This window comes from Lonchura striata, chromosome 6 (genome assembly GCF_050655825.1).
Source record: "Lonchura striata isolate lonStrDom1 chromosome 6, ASM5065582v1, whole genome shotgun sequence".
NCBI classification, from domain to species: domain Eukaryota; kingdom Metazoa; phylum Chordata; class Aves; order Passeriformes; family Estrildidae; genus Lonchura; species Lonchura striata.
The window spans coordinates 18,300,518-18,324,616 of record NC_140708.1 but is presented as its reverse complement, the minus strand read 5'-3'; the positions used below and the strand labels follow the sequence as shown (position 1 = coordinate 18,324,616).

Genomic DNA, 24,099 nt, shown 5'->3' with positions numbered 1-24,099 from the left:
GCGGGCCGGGGGTGCCGGGCGGGCCGGGGTGGGGGCGCCGGCTCAGGCGGGCTCCCGGCGCCCCATGGGCAGCGCTCCCCGCCCCGCGGCCGCTCGGTCCAGCTCGCGGCGCCGCCGAAGCGCCGAGCGCCCGCTCCGGAGGACGGCGAGGCGGGAGCGGGGGCTGCGTGCCGGGGCGGGCGCTTCACAGGTGGCGGCGAGGCGGTGCCCGGCCGCGCCGGGGAGCTGCCGGTCCAACAAGTCCCGCCGGCCCTGGCGCGTCCATCGCCGCCGCGCCGCGCTCTCCGCAGCCGCGGTGGGGCGGGGGCAGGCGGCAGCGGCCCCCCCGCGCCGGCCGTGCGCGGGGCCGGTTCGAAGGATGTCATGACGCAGCGGCCAACGCACGGCGCAGTCACGGCCCCCGCAGCCCCGCCGGGCCCCCGCGCCCATCGCCCGCATCCCTCGCCGAGCGCGACCCTCGGCCGCGAGGGCGCCTCGGGGCCGGCGGGCCGGGCTGCAGCCGGGGGCAGCGGGGCAGGGAGGGAACGGGGCGCGCTCGGGGCTCGCAGGAGGCGTTTGAGCTGCAGCAGCAGGTGCCCGGGGATGCGCACGGCGCGGGAGGGGGAAGCTGGCATGGAAACGCGCTAAGGGAGCGTGAAATAAACATCGGGGACCGCGGCGTGGGTTTTTCCGCTGAAGGCGTTCGTGGCTTGTCTTTAATTGACACGGGCGAGTACTGCAAACGCTCCGCAAGCGCACCGTAAATTGTCGCACATCCCAAGAACATTCCTGAATTCAACCCTTAGGAATATAAATAACAATTTAAAACGACACCTTTGGGGAGCATGGGGTGAAAGGGGAAGCCAGCAAGAAAATCTGGACAGTCATCTCCTACTTTTTTTTCGTATTCACGTTGAAAAGCAGAGTAATTTATATGTTTATATGTGTATTCATTTATACATAAATCAAAATCTCCATTTGGCACATGGTCTGCTCACTGGGGTGTCTGTACAAAGTATTATGCAGATCCTCTTGACATCTTTCCAAGGGTAAAATACAGCAGCCTTTGTGTGCGTGACATTCCCCCATCTTATCTAGTTGCTATACCAGCAGAGAACCACCATTATGAAATAGTAATCTCTTAACCTTTAGTAGCAGTAGTTTCTGTTTCTGCATCTGCCAGGGGCTTGTTTGTTTTTGTTTTCTAGTTAAGTGAAGGTAATGAGATTTTATGACTTCCCAAAGCTTTTTACGGGGCTCTCTAACCCTCTCACCCCCACTTTTTTTGTTCAGTAACACCACTGTCTGTCTGACTCAGTGAGTTCATCATGACGTCTCTCTCAAGTCTGCTTCTCCAGTCTGTTCCTTCAAGAGAAGGCTTCCTTTTTCAAGAAGGGTTTAATAGGGGCCTCTGAATAGAGAAGGCATTAAATAATGATATGGAAGTGCATACAGGTAAGAAAAATGCTACATTATTTTTTCCCAGAGAAAAACAGTTACATAGCAGACCTGAAGCAGGCCGTTCCCAGGTGGTGGTTGTAATGGAATTTAGTTGAGAATTTCTAGATGCAGAAAACTAGTCAGATTGAAAAGAAACTGCATGTCACAACTGCCACATGCAAGCCCAGACTGCCAGCACTGCCACAGCTGCTGCCCCCTCCCATGTCTTTTCATTACCAGCCCTCCCCACAACTAGAGACCCTCTTGGGCTGCAAAGTGTTTCCATGACAGGATCACACAATCAGAACCTGGTTCTCACGGTCATTTGCTCTGCAGTCCTGTGAGGAACATCCTTTTCCCAGCTGCACACACACCTAGGGATCCTTTTATCCATCAGCAAACACCTGGAGTGGAACAAGGGCAGGAGCATCGTACCACAGACACTTGAAGTCTGATCTTCAGAAGTGCCAGGTACTTACAGGCACTCTCACAGCTAACAGAAACTACAAGCCCTGTGCACCTTGCAAGATGAGGACAATGAAGAGCAGCTGCCCAGCATATCCCAGGGAAGGTTTTTGCATGATGGAATTTCTTCCATATTCTGGTCTGGCAGATAACAAGAAGTGAGTCTCTGAATCATAGCTGTGACATACATTCTCTCTTGTTTGAGAGGGCTCAGAAGACTTGACAGAGAGGCTGCAGTCTGAAAATACATTTTCTTGCTTTATAGATTCAGAAGGTATGAGTTAAAAAGTATTGGACTCAATACTGCTGCAGCTGAGCAGTGCAGACACTGTTTTCACAAGCACTCCAGAAGCAAACAGGATTGTTAGGCACTTCTGAAATACCATCCCCATAATACTGTACCCACACATACCAAAGATGGTCCTAAAGAAAAACTCTGACTAAAGCAAAGTAAGTGCACAAAATGTAGTCTGTATGTTCAAGTAATTTGATTCCAACATGTTCACACAGAGTGTACATGCAGATTTGGACAGGGATAGCAGATTTATTGTGATCACTTGTAAAAAGCTGCTTTTAAGTTTTGATGCTCAAAACTGTTCATAAACCAACCAACACATACAGTAGGAGTCCTAGTATATAAATTCCACACTATATATCCAGGGGAAAACCTTTGTTTTATCCCTATAAACAAAACTTATTTACATAAATATGGCTCAGTTCTACAAATATTTACCATGAAACTCACACTGAAAAGTAAATATAGATATCAATTGGTAAGACTTACCTTACCAGTTGAAAGTTTCCTTACTAGGAAATATCTGCAAAAGACAAAGCAAAGTAGGTAACTTCGTATTTTGTTCACCTATTCATAGACAGAGGTAAAAATGATCCTTAAATGAATATCCCTTCCATTAAGTCCCATTTGAGCTTTCTCCTTTATGAATAAAGAAAGGCCAGCTTTCCAGTGTAGGCTCTATAAAGCAGAGTTTGAGAAAGCTTCCTGGGGCTGTATGCTTCATTTACTGAGGCAACAGCTCCATTTCACGTTGCCTTAAGACTAAACAAGATTTTCAAGCTCTGCATCCTGGAGAGATCTATTCCAAACAAACAGAAAACTTTAGTGGATTAGTTTTCAGATTAGTTGTCCATTTAATATTTAAACACGAGCTCAAAATTTACTTGGTTAACAATACTATTTACAGAACATAACAAATGCTGTGCTGACCTGTGTTGTTCCTGTTCTTACCACGTAGCATAGTCCAGGATACAGTCATGCCTACTCAATGTAATTCTGGAGGATTTGGTTCCAGAAAGCAATGTTTTAGCAGCAAGGAAATGACTCCTCTTTATGTAAAACAGTTCCCTCTTGTGGATATTCTGTGTACGGTATCACAGAAGTATTTAAAATATTCATCAGTCCTGGATCTTTGCAATTAAAAACTCCAAATCTGTTAATCAATTCTCCAAACCCCTTAGCATTCTTGTTTTAGCAATTAAATATGTGAGGAAGAACAAGCTATTGCATTGAAATATAATACAACTTGCCCAATTCCACATTATCAATAACAAATTATTTAATAAAATTCAATAAACATAACAAGCTAAATAAAGTTGCATAGCCGTACAAAAATGAGTCAAGAGCAAATCGCAGTGGGGCTTTTTATTTTGCTTGTATGAGAAAACTTTCCACACATTCCATTAAGAGAAACCATGATTTAAAAAAAAACAAGAAAAAAAAAAGATACACTATATAAAGAAAAGAGACAGTAATGGCAAAGCAGTCTGGGTTTCCAAGGATCCATGTACTAAGTACAGAAGACAAAGAAACTCTGTAATGATAAATCTTTCAATTAAAACTAGAGTTCAGGCAAGTGGCACAGCTTCACTGGTGACACAATATTGCACCAGGGATTAATTTGGCATGGCAGTTAGGAAAAAAAAAACAACATATGAATGGGAGTAACAGTATGAAGATTTATGTGTGCTCTAAATGATGGCTACATTATACAACGAATAATTATTTTTCTTAAGAAGAGTAATGTGAGAGAATAAATGTGTACTCCTCCCCAGTTTTTCCTAAAGGCATATATGGTCTAACTGAATCTGGGGAAATGATAGAAAGCATTTTCATGTTATTATCTTGAGGGAAATTATATTTTAAAAGGTTAAAAACTTGTTTACCATGATGTTTTTGTTACATGGTTATATAAAATCTTCCTAAATTAAAATAATAATATAAAATAATAATATAAAGTTCTAGTCAAAAGACTAGGTTTGTGCTTCTGAGGTCAGTGGGGCACTTGGTCTTGACTTCAAATGCTGGAGACCCAGTGTCAACCAGACTTCAGATATAAGCAGAAATATCTTGTATAATTAATTCTGAGCCTTACTTTAATATGATTCCTCACTATTCTTACTTAGGCCTAAGATCTGAGTGAAAAATAATACATTTTTAGTGATTAGATGGATGCTGGAACAAAATCATATCATGAAATAATTCTGGGATTTTTGTTGCAATGCAAAATGTTTGCTGTCTGAGATGCTGATGTAAAACTCATAAGGCTGGATCTATTGTCCTTGTCTTAAAGACTCAAAAGAGGAAATTTTAGCAGATTATAATAATATGCACATAACTGTATATTTGCACATGGCAAATTATTATCTTCAGCATTTGCTTTTTTTCATAGAATTTAGACAACCTATTTCAGCGTATATTAATTCAAAATTCTGTTTAGTTTACTTTCTATCTGCCCAATTCCTGTTCAAAGACTGAAGTACATATTTAGCATGATAATATACTGCACACTGTAACAGCTTCTTATCAAAGTACTTTGCAAATAGGAATATATTCAACCTCATCACATCTCTCCGTAACAGTATACGTGAACACTATTCTTGGCAGTGAGGTTATGTAACGATTTCCTTGAATTAGTTAAAACTTTTGTATTGAGATCTATTTTGGCACTTAACCCTGGCAAAATCCTCCAGCTGGCAGGACAAAGACATACCTCAGCAGAATGCTTCAATGGGTCACCCAGTCATTTAGAGTGATCATCTCCAGAATACTGGAACCCTTGCACTCAACCCAGCCAAATAAAATATTAAATAAAATCCCTTGTTCACATTAATCCATATGGTATGACTAGAAATTTAATACAAATGAATATTTCAAACATAGAGGATTTTCTTTGGGCTTTTTTTTTATCGTTTTAATAAAGCAATTCTTCATATCCTTGTATTTTGCTTAAGAGTTAGACCCATACATATTTCCTCATTCCTACCAAGTTTCCCAAATCACATAGATTTTGATTAGATGTGATATTTCTTGCCAATAGAATCACTTCTTAGTATGGGTTATGCATTAACAGAATATTAATACATAGCTAGAATCTGAAAAAAAGTGACAGAAAAATGATGACCTCAGAAGCAATATTAATTAAGCCATGTTGGACGGTCTGAGGTCTGTAAGTACATTTAAAAAATAAGAATCCCCACACTTACAAACACTCTTGACTCTCGCAAACCAGAGCCTTTTTATTACTGTTTGTACTAATGAAATTTCCTTCCAGCCAGAAGAGAAGAAAGTAGGAAGATATCACAATATTCTGAAGACAGAGTAGTAGAAGTCACTGTTAAAACACAGACTAACAAAGGAGCTTCAGAAATAGCAGTCAGCAAAATAGAAAATAAATCACATACACAAAGAGACATTTAAAATATCTCTCTTAAACCATTATTTCCCCTTTTTCTGAGTGGGCCCTGATGACCAAACCAGAGAGGAGAAACAAACCCTTTACCCTCTACTGAATGATGATGACAGAAAAACAGAGAAGTACAGTAGTTGCAAAGAGCCACTGCAGAGGAGCAGTAAGAAGAAGCAGGGTAAAACTTCTCCATGGTTTGTGTTTTTTTAGTTGTATCAAATCAGAACAGCTACATTACTCTTCAAACATATCAGGGCAATGCCAGTACTTCTTTCTGTACAATTTTGATTTTGTGGAAGCTCTCCAGTTCTTTGTATAAATATTGACACCCGTTGGTCATTCCAGAGAGGCCCAGAAATTTCTAATGAAGCAATATACCAACTGTTATAGCAGTACAGCAAATATATGTGTGTGTGTGTGTCTGTATCTACCTCCTGTGTGTGACGTAGCTATAGAAACATAAAGCAGTCAGTGTCCCCCAGTTCCAACAGCAGTGTTCATGCTGTGGCCATAGCTACTATCTACAAGCACAGCATTCCAGAACTGCTCAGGTATTGCCATAATGATTGCAAAGACAAATACTAATTTTTTCTAATGGATTTAATTTGGAGAACTAAATATTAATTGTCTCATCTTTTAGTATTTTCCATTCATTTCACTTGGTATCTTGCATACAGGAATTGTGTAGGCCAGGTAGCTTTATTTGCCTGCTCCTAGGAACCATCTGGCTTTGACTCTAGATCCTTCTAAGGCACAAGTAAAAGGCTATGGATGGAAAAAAAAAGTATCATTGTAAAATATAAACCTGCAGATGCCTGTTTGTATTGGACAATTCTTTTTTAAGTCCATCAGCCAACCTTGCCACGTGGCACTCGCAGTGAGTCACTGCTGCCAGAGTCAGAGCCCCTACAATGGAAGCTCTGCCAGGCATTCCCGAAAGCAGCCACCAGCTTTAACGTACTGTAGGGCTCCAAAATCTGTTGTGTACAATTTAAATGGTTTGGGGAGCAAAGCAATAGCAGGACAGTACTGCTGCTCTGCTCCAATTAGGCCAAGGGAAATTTTCATAAAAGTCAGCTAAATGTAAAAACCAAGAAAAATGTGAAGATGTGTGTGTATGTTCTGAAACCAGTGCTTGAGAAAAACAGCTCTGAGCACTAGCTAATTTCAAATCCACAGGGTGTAAATCTGCTTAACACTCAAAAATCAGACATCAGACATCATACTAAAACCGTAAAGGGGAGACCATATGTTTACAAGCAGCCACTCCATTTTTTTGCAACTCATTATGACACTTACACTTTGCTCTCTCCACATTTTCAAACGTGGTGTTTATTTTTGACAATAGCCTTAACATAATTCAGGAAGAGCAGTGTTGCAATGACCTGCTTTGCTTTCTTGTCTCTCACACTTGTGTGGAAATAAATAGCTGAGAACTGGCAATTTGTGACTGAAAATAAATTGGAACAAAATAAATTTTTTATTATCAAACATCAGCCCATACAGTAAGGTTTGAAAAGCTGAATCTCATCATTATCAGAAGACACTAAAACACTTTTTCACTTCCCACTATGTAATCATATCTCCAAAGAGTTTTTCCAATAGAAGGATGAGATAAAACACATTTAACACGCAATCCTGCAAAATGCTGAGCATTTCTGCTTTGATCCAGCAAAGCATTTAAACAGGTGCCGAATGTTATGCACAAGTAATCTCCGAGAATCCTGGAACCGAGTCACATGTTTAAAATTAAGCATGTGTTTTTGGTCCAGGGTGACAAGGCTCGACACCTTGTATGATTAAGTGACTAGTAAGCTGAAGAGGTTGTGTAGGAGTCATGTCCTTAATTGCTTGCTGACTTCATCAGCATGTATGTTTTACTGGGGCTGTATTTGCTAGCATGCAAAAGGTGACCTTTAATTCCCAAATTAATATAGCTTTCACATTTTCTTTGCTGTTTGGAACTATACATTCTTCAATTAAAAAAATAATGAGAAAATAATACTTAACTTAGTCAAAATTTTTGAAGGATCAGTGATTAACTGACATTATTTTTTGTACTTAAAAGACATAATATTCATATTTGTACTGTAAAGACACAATATTCTGTTTATCCTTGTATTTTAAAGACATAATATTCTGTTTTCTCATGGATAGATTCGAATATGTCCCCTCACAAGTCAATGGTGCTGCTAAGGACCAAGTATGTATCATTAGTCACAGATAAGTGTCAAATGTCAGAGCTCTGCTAATGCAGCAGTCTTACATGCAGTACTAAGTCTGCAGCAAGCTATCAAACAAAATACCCTCAGGCTGAATTCAAAATAGTTGAGTTCAAGGCTGAAATGAAAGCTGCCTTAAAAATGAAGTCTTTTCCAGCAGCAAAAATATTTTTTTTTTTTCCTGTGCTAAATTCAGTGTAATGTTGGGATACCTAATGGCAACTGACATAAAGGAAGTGTGGTTTTGACCTTCAGGTGCAGCTTCTGGGTAATATAATAATGGTAGAATGAAGCTTTATTAAGTGAATAGTTTCATAAGCTGAACTCATGTTCATGTCTTTAATTTAATCTGATCTATGGGCAGATGTTAATTTCTGTTTCCTCTCATAAGCTAATTGTAATTCAACCTATGGTCAAAACTAAGATAAGTTATTTGGGAAGAGGCATGGATTGTTTGTGTCATAGGCAGTGGGTGCAGTTTTGCCTTTGAGTACAAGTCTGTAGCTGCATCAATGAAGGATACATGTGGATATCTAATAATAATTCACATGTGCATATCTAACAATAGTTAGACACAGGGTAATTTGTAATCAGTGGAGCAATATGTTTGGAGAAAAGCATAATAAAACATTTTCATAAATGTTCACAGGTGGATATTCTGCAGATAAGTTTTAATTATTAATTAACATGCAGGTTTAGGCAATGGAATACCGAATTGTATTTAATTATGAGACACATTGATTACAAACCTTCCACCTATTCACCATCTCAGTCAAGCCCCATTCAAAGTCTCTGATAATACTCCTCTGTGTATTACATGACTTTATTTCACACAACAGGTTTTCCCAGCATCTCTTCTACTAAAAGGAAGTTCACTGCTATACATGTGAGAATGCATTATTGCTCACCTACCCTCAGTATGTTAGAAAATTATCTATGCAGTCTATTGACAACTGCAATGGTTAGAATATTTCTAATATTTACACAGGTTTATGGTACTTGAACTTGATCTGTTTTTCATAAATTATGCCTACTATTAAATGTATATATAATGTTTATTTTATGTATAAATGTGTATGATAAAGTGTTACTTGCAATTATCATCTTTACTAATTATCATCAAGACTTTTTTTCTCTGAATTTCCACAATGTTGAATTTCTAGTGGGTTTTTTTGTGTGTGTGTGTGTCAGGAAATGGGTAGCCTAGAACTTTTCAAGGTCCAAGAAGAGATGAAGCTTTATAATCATTCTATGTCTCTTAGGATTAAGGCAGGTGAAATACAAAGCCATGTAATGTGTTTATCTCCTACAATTTAAAAAACCCATTTTATTAAGTGCTAGAGAACCCTACAGCCATATTAAGATTATATTACATAGAATTACCAGTATTTCAGTGATATAAGTATAGTTCTGGAGAATCTCTAGCTGTACATTATTCATGCCATGTTGAAACAAGAAAAAATAAATTAGAATATCAGGGATAATTTTGTCCCATGGACAAAACCAGTCTACTACTAAATTGCTTTCCCAGAAGGAAATGTGCCCTGCTTATATAAAAAAGCATTCATAAAACACTTTATCTTTTGTTTCATGAAAGATTTAGCTTCTCATAGGCAAGTAATTATGAGTAAATTATTAACTAACTGCAACAGAGCCATAGGACAACAAAAGTTTGTCAAGGGCAGGTTAACAATAATGTAAATAAATACTCTTTTCATAGACAATATTTAGGCAATATACTTCATTCATTGTACATCAGGTTAGTGCCCTTTCAGTGGCAGGCACCGACAACTAATTAAATCCTGATTGATGTGTCAATGCAACACACTTCTGTGTGCATTGCATGAATCACAAAGTAATAGATTTACCCAGGCTTTACCACTATCAGTAAAGAAGTAGATTATGTCAACTTTTCTTCTTAAAAAAAGGTTTCTACTACCTTTTCTCCTGGATGGTAGTGTAAGTGCTTTCTAACACAAACTAAACATACAGCCAACCTTCCTCTATGTTTTACCTTCTCTTTTGAGAAAAAAATCCTGCCTTCCAGACTAATAAATTCAATATTAGGCATTTTTATACATGGTGTTTAATCTCTTCAGGGTTCTACAGAATGATATCAGGTTCCAGGAAATACTAGAGGTAAAGCTATTTTTTCTTTGGACAATCAAAACAGACTTGCTTTACCTTCTTATGCTTGCTCCAGCTTCTTCCAAACTACCATGTTAACTAATTCTCACCTTGGGCCAATAATTTTGCAGCACAGAAACATCTTATTTTGTCAACCCAGTCTAAGAATAATAAAAATATCCCAGTTCTGTAGCTTTTTAAATTCTCTTTGATGAGGAATGAGATCCTTATGAACTCAAGATATGAAGAAAAAAATATCCCTTACTGAGGATAAAGCTGTAAGTGAGGAATCAGTGCTTTCAAATGCTCCTACAGTGTGACAGAAGACAGCCCTACCTCTAACCCTATTGAGTGGGAACACACTAGGCAACATCCTAGTGAGGACAGGGGCTGCAGGATGAAAATGGCCACTGAAGGCAAAAAGATATTCAAGTCTGAGATAGGGTTTTGGAGTGGCTGGTTACAGAGGAAATGCATGGCCATTTCAGCAGTGGTCAGATTTTTTTTTTCCAGTTATTTTCCAGTATTTTGAATATTCAGACTGTCTTCATATTAAACTTAGATCCATTGGATGTGGGTCAATGCACACACCATTTCCTGTTATATTTTCCCCATGATGCCTAATATCTCTTGTATAATGGGTACGTGTTCTTGAAAACTAGACAGAGGCGTTCAAATCTCTTCTAAACCAGGCAATGTAACTATTAGTAGAAAGTACTACAGATGGCTGACTAATTGAACCATGGAAAGCATTATCACACCATTCCTCAATTTAGAACTCATTATTCATTTGAGTTCAATCTCATTTCATTACTGTTATAATTCCATATAAAATTAAATTGGGTTATAAACTTACCCACCTGAGGTTATTTTGCAATCATCCAAAGTATACCTCACTTCCAGCCAGTCCTACCAGACCACAGAAAATTACTATGTTTTGGGTTTTTTTTTGCTTGTTTTCTGAGGGTTTGGGATTGTAACTTAGTTATTATAGCAGAATCACTAGACCAAGATGCAGATGCAGCCTTTCCTCTGTGACCTTGAGCAAGTTACTTTTACTCCATGGGTCCTGTGTTTACTTCTGTACAAAGGGTATTGTGGGGGTTAAATATCTCTACAGCACTTTTAGAGCATTAGGTGAAAGGTTCTTTAAAAGCTCAACGTATGACTTATTAATAATATATAAGCACATATCTTTCCAGGTTATGTCTCAGGTATCCAGCATGGGGATTTGTGCAAAGCTCCGTGTCTTCTCCAATAAAACAGACTAGAGCAGCTACTTATTTAAAGTTCTTTTGCACCAGATTAACTAAATGCCTGAGAGAATGATACTAGGTCACCTTCTTAAAATGGCCTGAATACCAGTAGAAGATTAAGAAATGGTGGGAGTGACTATATTTTGTTACACTGAAAGCATTACAAGCAAAGTGTACATGAGCAAAGTGACATTCACTGACAGATTGAATTGCATTTTGATAAACTAAAAATGGCAGAGAGGCTTAGACCTTTGGAATAATAACTCTTGAAGATTTTCCATTTTGATAATCAGTTGATTGACAGAGGGTGCAATGAGAAATGGCTATGACTTTTAGTTTGGAAAACAGCTGCCTTGTAATCCAACTTGGTTTCACCCCAACACCAGTGGTGTTATAATCCGCACCTCTCCTAGTTTTCATGAATCCTGGATTGTTCTTTTTAAAAGTGCCAAACCCTCAATTTTCCAGCAATAGTTTAACAGCTGTAACCAAACTCTCATCATACCAGATCATACATGACACAGAAGCACAAACTAACTCTCCTATGGCCAGTGAACTTACAATGCCACCCTATAATTAACGATTGCAGGACTTTGTTTAAGATCATATGTATTAAAATATGGTTGGACTTCTGAGGTTCTGAAGGGCTTAATGCCATCAATTTATGCAACTTCTCTTTCCTTCTGAAGAATTGTAATGTAAAACATGAGTGTATGAGTTGCTTTAATGGCATTGGCAGTAATATGCCTATGTGTGTGTATTTTTTGAGTTTTGTAACTAAAGACATTAATGCAAACATATATTCACTTAATGTGTTGTAGTTTTAATATATTAGAGGAACAATTTCTGGTATTATATTTCACACTGAATGACAGGTCTTTAATTCTTTTTTGTCTGTTGTGAAAGAAAATGAGGGGTGAGAGTAAATTTGGTAAATGGCCAGTATCAACATAGAAAGAGAAATACTTTTTCTTCTCCAGGCTAGTAACATCCAGCTGGGAGTGAAACCTACTTTGTCAGTATAGCATGAGCTAAGGCAGTCAGTCATTGGCAGCAAGAAACCAGGTCACAGTGGTCTACAGCAATCCTGCTGCTGGATCGTGCTCTCTAATGAAGAATGAACATGGACAAAGGTACAAACTGCATCAGCAGCAGCAGCTGGGTGAAAATGAGGCTTAACTTCTTATAGGAACCAGATGGTGGGCTATTAGAAATCATCTAAAGCTGCCCTGGAGTGGCAGGAACAGGCTTGAGTTCCTACAGCAAGCAGGAACTGAAAGTATTAGTGTAAAGACTTTGTCAGATGAACATGTTGAGGCATTCATTCCTAATGTCTCCTTACTTCTATTATAAATTTCAAGGGCCATGAGCAGAGGAGAAGGATACAAATTCTAGAAACAGATGGAGATTCAGTGAGGCATAGAAGTACAGGTGCTATACGAACAGATGGAGTGAGGGGGGGGAAGGAAAGGAAAAGTGCTAAGTCTGAGAGGTGCACAAAATTCAGCAGGTGTATAACAGTTCAGTCTTGTAGGGGGATTTGGAAATTAATAACATCACTTTTTTCTCATATAGCTCACTCCTTCCCACAAGAGGCACTAGTTTCTTCCCTACTCCATGTGCATTAAAACAAATTGACTTGTCCTTGAATACATCTGACTGCCAGGAGTTTTTAAGAAAGTTATCTTGTGGCAGGGCTGAATTAAATCAATCTTACTAAGAGCTGTTATTGCCTTAATATCATTGCAATTCCTTTTTCCCAACACTAGATCATACTAGTTTACAGATCAATGTTAAAAACAATGCCAAACCTGGAATGCTCTTGCTTTCAATTCCAAAGCAGATAGTATCACTGTCCAAAAAGATGATGCCTGTAGAGGTATTCAATTTGGTAAACCATCTGATAAACTTAGACTGCGTTCACCAAATCTCAAATCCAGCATCGCCTTCCCATTACACAGCAAAGCACAATCTCACTGTCTGACATTAATTACATTAATGTCACTTTTGTGGTAAAAAGTGATGGCTGTTATTTGTCCCAATAATAGTTGTTCAATGACTTAGACAACTCAGAAAACCTAAATTCAAAATTACAGTACATTTCCTCCCTGCCTTTACTGAGTCAGGGAAATGCCACTGTGAATGACAATGTTCTGTAGCAGAACTTGTTAGGCTCAACTGCAAGGTTGAGCCTAACAAGAGTCCTGGCTGGAGCAGTCTGGGGCTGGGAAGTGGGTTGGCTGGCAGTCTTGTGCGTGACAGATTCAGAAGTCATAGCCTCCATGCCCAGGCTTAGCTAGGAGGCAGCCTCCCAGCAGGGGATGAGCACAGGGTTGAGCCCTTTCATGTCTGAGAACCAGTTCTGTGATTAACCATTCAACTCTAATTAAAATGCACGTGCTCTCCTGGGGGCTCACATTTGAAATACCTTCTTTGGATGAATTAACATTTCTAAGCAAGACATGGCTTTTTTTTCATTTATCATTATGCTTTCTTCCATTACCTTTTGAAAAAAGAGGAATTAATATTCCACACATTGCCTACTGGATATCATTGGTCACAAAGCTCTCATCTTCTGGATATCATTGGTCACAAAGCTCTCATCTTCTCTACTTTTGAAGAGACTCTCTGGTTCTTTCCTGCATTTGAAAAATAGCACTGCTAGGAAAGATTATTTATCCTTTTCTCATTAAACCCAAAAGCCACAAGGGAAAATATCTGTTGGGTCAACTAGTTGTTCTCCCTTTCACACATTTTGCAATGTTAAGCTCTGCAGATCATGCATACTTCAGTTGGTTCCCTCCTCTGTGGTAGGAATGGGTTCCATTTGGAGGATTACTTCTAGAGCTGCAACAAAAACCTTGGAGTCAGAGTTCATAATTTCAACTTCCATGTTTTGACCACAGAAACACTTCCATGCAAACTCCAGATACCCCCATGGACACTGACAGTGTCAATGCTCAGTCCTTTTCTGGCGTGTGATCAGAACAAACGTGAACACGAAGGCAGCAGAATAGGCTGGGATCCCAAGGTGGCATTGCCATGGCTGCCATCACACTCATTTTCTTTATGTTTTTTGGGCCTCTCTGTATAAACCTTTGCTTCACCTTTGGTCCTTAGGTTCAGTTTTGTTATCTCAGTTTAGCTAGCTTGAGTTATCATTGCTTTGCATCTGTTTCATTGCTTTGCATCAGTGTTTCATCATAAAATCAGGGTGATATCACAAAGGTCTGCCAGCTGGCTGAGAAACAAAGTTGAATGCTTATTAGATTTTGAAGACAATATGCAATAGGTTACCATTTTATTACATTTATGCAAGTCATGTAGCCCTACTACACTGAGATGTCTTACAAACTATTAGCTTTGGGAGCACTGCAGGATAAGGCATACATTAAGCAGATTAAAAACAAATAAGAGGTGGCTAAAGACAATAGCAACCATTAGAGGAAGGATCACAAGATCTATTGGACAGAGTCAACACTCTTAATAGGGAATCACTCTTGCACAAAATTGAGCGTTTGAGCCTGCTGCAGTGATATTCAGAGCAGCAGTGAGACGAAATCTGTCACCAGCCACCTTGTGAACTAGGAAATAATTCAGTGCAAGCAGCCACCCTACCACAGGCACTCTTATCCTGAAGAAACCTTTCAAGAAAGGTATCTGAAAGACATTTGTACACTGAGATAGTAAAATAACAGGTCTTGAAAATGCATACAAGTAATGTTGCAAAATCCTTATTTTTTTTTTAGCTAATATATTTAAAGGAATTTATTTGTTGACTTATCCAATACATTCAAGACCTGAATTCTCAGACAAAATAATTTGACTTTCAATATTAACTCAATTATCAGAAAAAAATCCTGTAGATAAGACTGAAGAGACTTTGTCCTCTGATTCCAGCTGTTTGTTTTTATATAATGCAAGAAGCAAAGGGAGAGAACTCACCAAAAAAAAGTAAGAATTTTTTTGTACTCATGAGCAAATGCACAGAAGAACATGTATCAAGTCTACAGTCACAAGCATGACAGATGCACCCAAGGTCTTGCTGACATTGGCAGCTTTACAGGGGCAATCTGTATAGAAGGACGACGTGTTCCTGAGCAACTCCTAATGAGGTAGGCGTTGAGATTGCTTCCTTTAATATCTCCAGCATGAAGTTTCAAGTTTTTTGCTTATGAATTGAGCACTGCAGAATCATTGGAGGAGGAATTATTATTAACAACAACAACAAAACAACAACAACAATAATAATTATTATTATTATTGTTATTGTTATTATAATTACTACTACTACTTCTATCAGGTTGATGGCAAGTCCTGAAATGGATCCCCAGAATCCTCCTGTATATATGAAGCAGGTTTTTCTTTTCCCTCAACTGGAGACAAAGGCACTTAATAAAAGGCTCAAAAGAGTCTGTATCATAAGCATTTTACCATTTTCCATGAGAATGAAATTATAATGGGGAAATCATACAGACTGCAAAAAGTAGTCTAAAAATGAATATAATTAAATAATGCTGTGTAAAATACTGAGATGCATCTTCTACTTTTAGTAAGGGATGTCCACTAAAAATCTTATTTCATTTCAGGCCTGCCCATTCTTTAAATATGTAATCCCAAGATGTAGTAGTTTTGGTTTAGTAGGTAAAAATCAATAATATACTGTATTACATGAGAACTGGACATACTAAACATTCTTCATTTCCTTAGGAACTGGTTAAATGCATAACAGCTGTTATGTCATTAGAAACAATGGAATCCTGTATTAAAGGATGTGGGGACAAATAGTCTCTGTGATGATCCTATGACTGTGAACTGAAAATCCTGTTAAAACACCCAAGAGGAAGAGTCATGCAATACGAAAGAAGTGGCTTTTGAATATCACCTACCCTACTTCTTGCAGTGGTAGAATGAACCAGGCTCATGGGAACCCCTCTCTACTAATTCAAGGAAAGCTAGGATAATTTTCCACTATAAAAGACTTTAAATGCCTTCTGGATCACAACTAACAGATCGTTCATCCCCATGCTCTTACACATGGGCTCTTATGCATGCTTCTTATCTCTTTTTATTGTGAATGAAGCCATTACCCAAGAAAAAGACACTTCTCTCTTCTCTGCCCTTTCTCTCAAAAGCTCCCATTAACCTTAGCAGTTTTCCACCCTATGAACACAAACCTGAAATCTTCCCAGACTGAACATTGCATTCTTCTAGCTCTAGTTTTAAGAACAAACTGCACTTTTCTGGCCAAGTGAACTCATGCAGAGTGAATTGCTGGCATGAAAGGTGCTGTTTCATACTTAATTGCAGTAATTGCCTTTGAAACATGAAGTTCAGGTTTTCTTTTTCCATAAGAAGTCTTATTGCCTGAGTTTTTACATCCCTGATTAATAAGGATTTTAATAAGTATTTCTTCCTAGAATCCTGATTGGAATGATGCATAAAACATACCTACATGTAAAGTATATCTAGATATACTGTGTTATCTGTTTGTACTATAATGGGACTTGGACGTCCTTATCAGGATCAATCTCATTGGACCAGATACTGAAGTGCTTTGTAACTACTATTCATACAAAAAGCTCTATTTTGCATTTCCTTTTTTTTTCCCACAAGCTTACTAAAGAAATTGGATACTTTAAAAACAATACTTTATGGTATTTTTTTCTCTACCCATAGGTAGAGAAAAGTCCTATGGGTTTGTAACTGTAATGGTTTCTGTGATGTTTGTCATTGTGGTATCTGAATCTTTTATAAAGAGCTAAGGTACAGGCTGCAGTATTTCTGATCATTTCCAAATCAACTGTAAGTTTAAAATGAACCCAATATGGTGGCATTTTCACTTGTGGAAATAAAATTACACTTAAAAAGGTAGTTTTGCTTCATCTATTATTTTAAACAGTGAATTGAATAAGAAGAATAACCATGCTTACTGCACAGGCTCAGCCCAAGAGATGATGTTACATGTCTGAAGCCTCCCTGTAAGGCAAAACTGAACCCAGAAACAGAATAAAATAGCCTACATACAACTGCAATGCCTGTGTAATTCTGTGCAGGGTCTGGAGATCAGCCACAGAAGAAACAGACGGCCACACTTGCCCAAAAACTTTCTGGCACTCAATTCAAACAAATATGCACTGTAGCACTGCAATGCATCTTCTGTGTTTTGGCATGAAAACTGGATGTGGACACCTCAGGTCAGTCTTTTCCTTTTCAGGCCTCCTCTTTAGACCTGGAAAAGTACAGCCCAATTATGAAGAAATTTATTCTATTTTGAGGATTTTTTTTTTTTTTTTTTGTAGTTTGGGTTTTGTTTTGTTTTGGTTTGGTTTTTTTGCGGGGGGGGGGGGTGTTGTTGGTAGGTTGCTTTGTTTATTTTAATTTTGGTAATTTTATTTTCTAATAACAGAGAAGACAATGGTTATCTTTCAGCAGCATAGAGTAAAAATTGGCAGTTCTTTTCATAATGTGCAGCAAAATCAGCTCAGTTGTATTAAGGTTATTCTTTCCACAACTCATGAATCAGCCACTCATGTTTTCATTTTCCTATGAATTTAAATATCATCATTTCAGTCATCATTTTTAGCAGCTATTCCCTTTTCAGCACTTACTGCATTCAATTCAAAACTTCACTGGAACAGTTGCTCAGCAAACAATCTTCCATATGTGTGTCCTTCCACTTAATAATAATAATAATAGTTTTAGTTCAATCCTTCAGCCACATCTCTGAATAAATGGGAGAGCTCCCATTGGGATGACCCGTGTTAACACTGCAGCGACTTAAATTGTGTAATTCATATGCTTCCTGGCATTAGAAGAGGCATTACCATGTGCTCAGGGCAGTCGTATGGGTAACAAGATCAACGAGGTATTTCAATCTATGTGACATGAATAGGCTTCACCAAAATGAGCGAAATGCCGGAGTTATGAAAGGCAGAGCGTAGATGTCATGTTTACTTTGTTCTTCGGGCTCCTGAGCGCTAATTAGCTGTCAAGCCAATTAGCCTGAGCAGGCAGGCCCAAGTGCCGGCTGTGAGCCCGGCTCAAGTCCGCGAGCCCGGGACAGACTGGGGAGCGCCGGGCGCTGCCGGTCCCCGCCGGTGCCTGCCCCGGTCCCTGCCCCGGTCCCTGCCCCGGTCCCTGCCTGTCCGTGCCGGTCCGTGTCACCGCCCCGGTCCCTGCCCCGGTCCCTGCCCCGGTCCCTGCCCCGGTCCCTGCCCCGGTCCGTGTCACCGCCCCGGTCCCTGCCCCGGTCCGTGTCACCGCCCCGGTCCCTGTCCCGGTCCGTGTCACCGCCCCGGTCCCTGTCCCGGTCCGTGTCACCGCCCCGGTCCCAGCCCCGGTCCGTGTCACCGCCCCGGTCCCTGCCCCGGTCCCTGCCCCGGTCCGTGTCACCGCCCCGGCGCAGCAGCGGAGCGCGGTATCCCCGGGAGGAGCGGGCTCAGCACCGACAGCCCCGCTGCCAAGGCGGGCAGCCCCGCTCGCCAGCCTCAAGCATCTGCAAAATGCTGCGCATTGCATTCCCCTTCCCTACCTCCTGTTTGCTGCAAGATTTACCAGCCCCTAAAGGAATGGGGCAGCTTTTGCCCTGCGTTTATTCTTCAGCTGAGAACCAGCACAGGGTTTATGTTTCTTTTAAGCCCTCAAAACAAGGATTAAGTGTGACTTCACTGCTGTTGGCCTAGCTGGTTCTGTTAGAGAGGTGTGAAATTCATCTAGACTGATCATAGCAAAAATATTTTAGTCTCCTTTTCCAACTGATATTAAAACTAACTTCTGCAGAAGGAAACTTCTTGCAGGAGCAGCTGCAGCTGCAGCAGCAATAGATGGGGTGACAGGAGGAGAGCCCTTAAATTTTATAAGTTGTTTTAAGTTCTCTGAGGCTTTGAACTGTTTTAGGGTGATCGTGCTTGTTTCATTTTGAGAGTTGCTCAGATTTTTGGCCTTTATTAGATTTTTGTATTATGCATTTTATTATATTGAGATATAACTGTATTTCAGTTATAGTCCCTTTCTTCTAAAGATAAAATTCAAAAATGAAAATTATTAACTCTGTACTATTAAGTCTTTCTAAATAAGACTGTCCTACTTGGTTATTTATCATATCACAGTGAAAGCAGTAGTGTCTTTTGCAGTGTGTGAGCATAAAAATGTGGTTTTTTAGATGATGCTTGTTTATTCCCTAAAGCTAAGAATCATTTAATTTTTCAGGTAAAATCAGAGCAGTTATATAGATAGCCCTGAGGTTGAATAGTAACCACCTAAATACGACTCAAGGGGAAGTTGCTATGACAATGGCTTCTGAACAGAGTAAAAAATAGAAAAAAAAAAAAAACCTCACCACTTGCTTACCAGAAGAAAAGTATGACACAGGAGTTGAGGTCATCCTGAAATTAGACCCCCTGCCCTACAGCTTTCAGTAACGCTCTAACAGAGATTTCATGAATCCAAGTCTCGCTGTGACCCCCAACATCTGTAGAAAAGTAAAAGTATGAGAAATATTCTCTCACTCACAGTTGGAAAATAATGAGACAGCCAGGTAAGCTACACAAAGGAGCAGAACAAATCAAAGCCAAGCAGTTAAGAATACCAATTCTCAGTTCCATTCACACACCCCATTTGTTCATCTTCCTGTGTAACTCCTGTGCATTGGCATACGTAGAAGAGTATATAGAGGAGTTACACATGTGCTGTCCTACACCCGAATCTGAAGCAAGTCAGCTTTCCCTTCCAGGGCTCCTTTAACATCTCCCCAGCTTGATATGCCTGGCATGCATCATTCTGAACATGTGAGCTGTTAATTACCACAGTGCAAGATTTCCCTTGGAGGAGAATTCCCATGGTGGGATTTGTCTGCAGAGCCTATTCTGTGCTACTTAAGGGACAGCTGTTACAGCAGATGAGAAAATCTGAACACAAATTGAGACAAGCATGCTTTGATATGTGGAACTGCTCTTTTAGAAATGCCAAGAGGTTTGCATTACAGCATGGCTACAGGGGTGGGGTTCCTATGGTATCTTCGGGTCTGCATTTGGCACACAGTGCACGCTAACTCAGCTGGGGGAAAGTGGCTGCTTGGATGTAAAGCCTACACAGCCCATGTTTTTAGTGAAGGTTAGATGTGCCACCAAAAATACCAGTTTCTGAACATAAACAACATGCTGTGTTTGGGTACCCTCTGAAATGGAGACAGAGACTCTACAGGTTTAACATTAATGATTAGCATAAGCTTTGCCAAGTGCCTTCACTTCAGTTTACAAATCCTGTGATGCTGTCAGAGACAGCTCCCGTAAACTCCTCTGAAATCAGTTCAAGGGGCCCCCATACAAGATGCCCAAAATAAGAAGGAGCCAAATTGATTGTTCATTCCTAAATTTCTGGACTTTTTTTATTACTGACTTGTGCATTTTCTATTCAAGTAAGGAAGAGTCAACATATTTCTACTAGAAAGAATATCTAGCTGGGACACTAGGCCATCAGCATGTTCCCTCCAGGCAAGGTCCTCTCTCTGCTTCAGCCATACTGAATTATATTGTGTAAAAATAAGCATAAAGACAGTCTTACCAGCCTACATTTAAAAATGCTTTTGCATATTTTAGACAGGCCTTGATCAATTGATTTAATGTCCTTTAAGCATTGATTAGTTTAATTGGTTAATAGCAGTGGAAATCCCGTTTTCAAATTTTGTGAGCCTAACGCTCCACTTCTTGCTACAAGGTGGGCTTTGCTGCTGACCCAGCACAGTCAAGAGGCAACCATATTTTATGAATTATTCCTGGTGTATAACCTTAATCCATGCAGGTTTCAGGATTTCCCCGCTAATCCTTGTGTGTTAAGCAGTAGGTGGTCGATGGGCTGTTAACACCAGGCATAAGTGGCTGTGACAGGTCTGTTCAAAAGAGAGAATCTCAGATTTCCTTCTCCACTTTTGCATCACTCTGCCTCATGAGCAAGGCTCTGGGTGAGAACAGCAGACCTCCTCACACTGGTGTTTTTAATCCTTGCCACATTCAGGAAGAAAATTTAGCTGTAGCACCGGTGTATGGTACAACCACATGAGATAAAGAACAGGCGATCCCAGCTGGCCAGAGTCACCCCAAGCTCTCAGGCAAAGATCTTGCCCCTGGCTACTTTATCTCTGATTCTTTTCAGTCTGCCTCCCCCTCCCTAACCAAAGGAGAGACGATATTTCCGTGCCAGGCAGGCAATTACGGCTCTCAGCCACATGGCTTTCTCCCAGCTATCGACCATGTTACTTTCAAAACAGGAGTCAGAAAATTTATGTCCTCAGTTTAGGCTCAGTCTTTGGTTTGCAACATAAGCCACGCCAACCAGAAAGCGCATCTCAGGTTAATGACAAATGCTTCACTTAGAGCAATTGCTCAATATATGCTCCCGAGGACTTTATCTGACAGCCTATATAAACAATATTAGAGTATTTATCTTAATTGCTGCCTAGCAAGGATGGCTCCCCATTGGAAATATAAAGCATTTCCCTCTTTCTTCAAAGGAATTTGTGAATTGGTCCTCTCTTACCTCCATTTCTTCTGTAATCAATGTTAGCATCCAGAGCAGACAAATGGTATTAGTTTCCTTAATTTTCTTGACTGATAGTCCCGGAAAGATGTTCTCAGTTGGTGATGTAGGGAAAACATTACTGTATCTAGAAGACTCAATATGACCAGATAGCAGATAGAAGGTACTGCTTTTCAAAGGGGCCTGTTCCTCAAAAGAGAAGTCAACAGTTTCACACTTTAACCATCTCAGTAATGCGGTGACGTCTGGCCCATGCAGTTCCCATTACTTGACATACCACAGCATAAAATGTAACAGCAAAGGATGAAGTATATACTGAGTTGAACAGAGAATCCATGTGCTATAGGAAGTGTGGAGCATTTTGGCTGACTCAGTTAACTCCATTCTATTATAAGGTTTTCAATCAGGGACCAGTTGTTACCAAAGCAAAATGTGCATGGAGTCAGATGGACACTTTCTGTTAACTGACCAAAACCCCAAACTTGCAAGCTTGAAGTCATCTAATATATCATACATTCTCATACTGATGTCAATAGCTGTAACATTGTCCAGCCATACCAATTTTGTTAAGAAAAATGTGGAAGTACTACTGGTAGAAATGTCTTGATTTCTGCCTTACTTATTATTCTAAATATTACTGCAGTAGAGAAGAAACCTTCTGAAATGAGGTTTTCAAGCAAGTTTCTCAAGTTACTTACAAGTCTGAATATACGTTTTGATATCAGTAGTACTTAAAGCTCTTTTGTGTAACTACTGAAAATATGCAGTACTGATAGCCCTGGTGGGCTACTCTCCACAAAAGCAAGAGTCTTCTAAGACACTTCCACCCAAAGTCTTATTTGAGATAGGCAACAAAGGTCTTTTTTAGTGTTTCATTTTTCGTGTTGGTTTGGTTTGGTGATTTTTTTGTTGGTCTGATGTCTGGCTGGATTTTGGTTTTTTTCTTTCATTAGGAAATAAACTTTAAACACTGCATCATCCCTGAGAGGACCTCAGACTTTAGACTACTGAGTCAGTGATGTAAATCTTCAGAAACAGCAGTTAGATCTGAGTTGAGGGTATGATTGAGAGTGACAATTTCTACATCCCATCACCAAATCCATTCAGGTCAAGGATGTGAGCTTACCTCCTGAACCATCTGCTGCCAGAGAAAAAACCCTGTTCACTTACAGGCCTCACTCTTTCTCCTGTCCAAAAGGAAAGGGGACAACAGATGATGGGTCTTAACAACCAGCACTGCACTTTTCTGGAAAAGCTACAGAATCTCATTTCCACATAGCAGGTGATGAGAGAGTAAAGCTGCCTCTCCAGCTGCAGCAGCAGGAACTGAGTGCCAGGGTCGTGCCCAGGCTTGAGTTTTTACTGCATATTTGCAGAGGACAGTTCAGCTCTGTTGCTCTGCCTGCTCTTCCAGAAGAAAAGACTGTAATCTTACTACCCCGTGGAGCCAGCTACTTTCTGGCAAGAGTCATTACAGTGTTAGCTGTGATTAGCAATCTCCTCCTCCCTTGAGCCTACATACTCTCCCTAAGGCAAAACAAAAATTTTCTCTCACAGGGTTTCTTGTGTCTTAAAAAATATAGCTGCAAATATCCTCAGTCATTTTGTACATTTGGGTTGTATTCTGTGTGGTGTGTTTGGGCTCTTTGCTCAATGCAATTTCAAACTCAGAGATATCTGTTCCTCAAGTAATGGATCCAATTTAAAACCACAAGTTTCTCCTTTAATCTTTACAAGGACGTATGAGTGCATTCCTCCTCTAGAAAATAAAAATAAATGTTTCTCTCTTTCCAGAGCATATTTGATTATTCATTTTATGTGTTTGAAAAGAGTTCTGTACATAGTCCAAGATGTAATATTTGATTTCTAGGCCCCTGTCAGATACAGCAGTTAACATCATTAGACTTTTTCATTCCTTAAGGAGGCCAAAAAGGGGTAGCCCTAATGGACACCCTGTCACATCTTATCCATCTTAAAAAAACATGTCTCCTAGTGAACAAATACAGCAGGATGCCTCACTGCCTTTAGCTTTCCTTTTAGATGAGCAAACTGAAGTCATTCGGATTCTATAGACACTATTCACAGTACCTTAAAAGTGAAATACCAGCCTCAGAACACCTGCCAAGAGAAGAGAACAAAATAATATGAGGGAAGACTGTGTAAAGGGATTGAAAAGCCTCAAATCCCTGAGAGAGCTATTATTAACTGACAGATTTAGATTTCATTTCTGCTAGAAAAAATTCAGATGTTAGGGATACTTCATCATTGGCTACAGAACAGAAAATAAAACATCGTGACTTTTACCCTATATCCCATTTGAAACAAGACAGATATTTTAACCAAAAACTGGAAGTACAAACCAATATAATC

The 24,099-nt window shown here is 39.8% G+C and overlaps 1 protein-coding gene across 1 annotated transcript in view; it reads right to left on the bottom strand.

The window, feature by feature from the left end:
• Window positions 1-3,193, bottom strand: part of KCNMA1 (potassium calcium-activated channel subfamily M alpha 1) — a 428,996-nt gene extending 425,803 nt beyond the window's left edge. Inside the window, exons 1-2 of the mRNA XM_085583432.1 lie at window positions 3,110-3,193; window positions 2,669-2,702 (exon numbers count right to left, since the gene is read on the bottom strand). The gene's annotated coding sequence lies outside the window, so the exon portion shown is untranslated. The remainder of the gene's footprint in view (window positions 1-2,668; window positions 2,703-3,109) is intronic.
• Window positions 3,194-24,099: the final 20,906 nt, after the last annotated feature.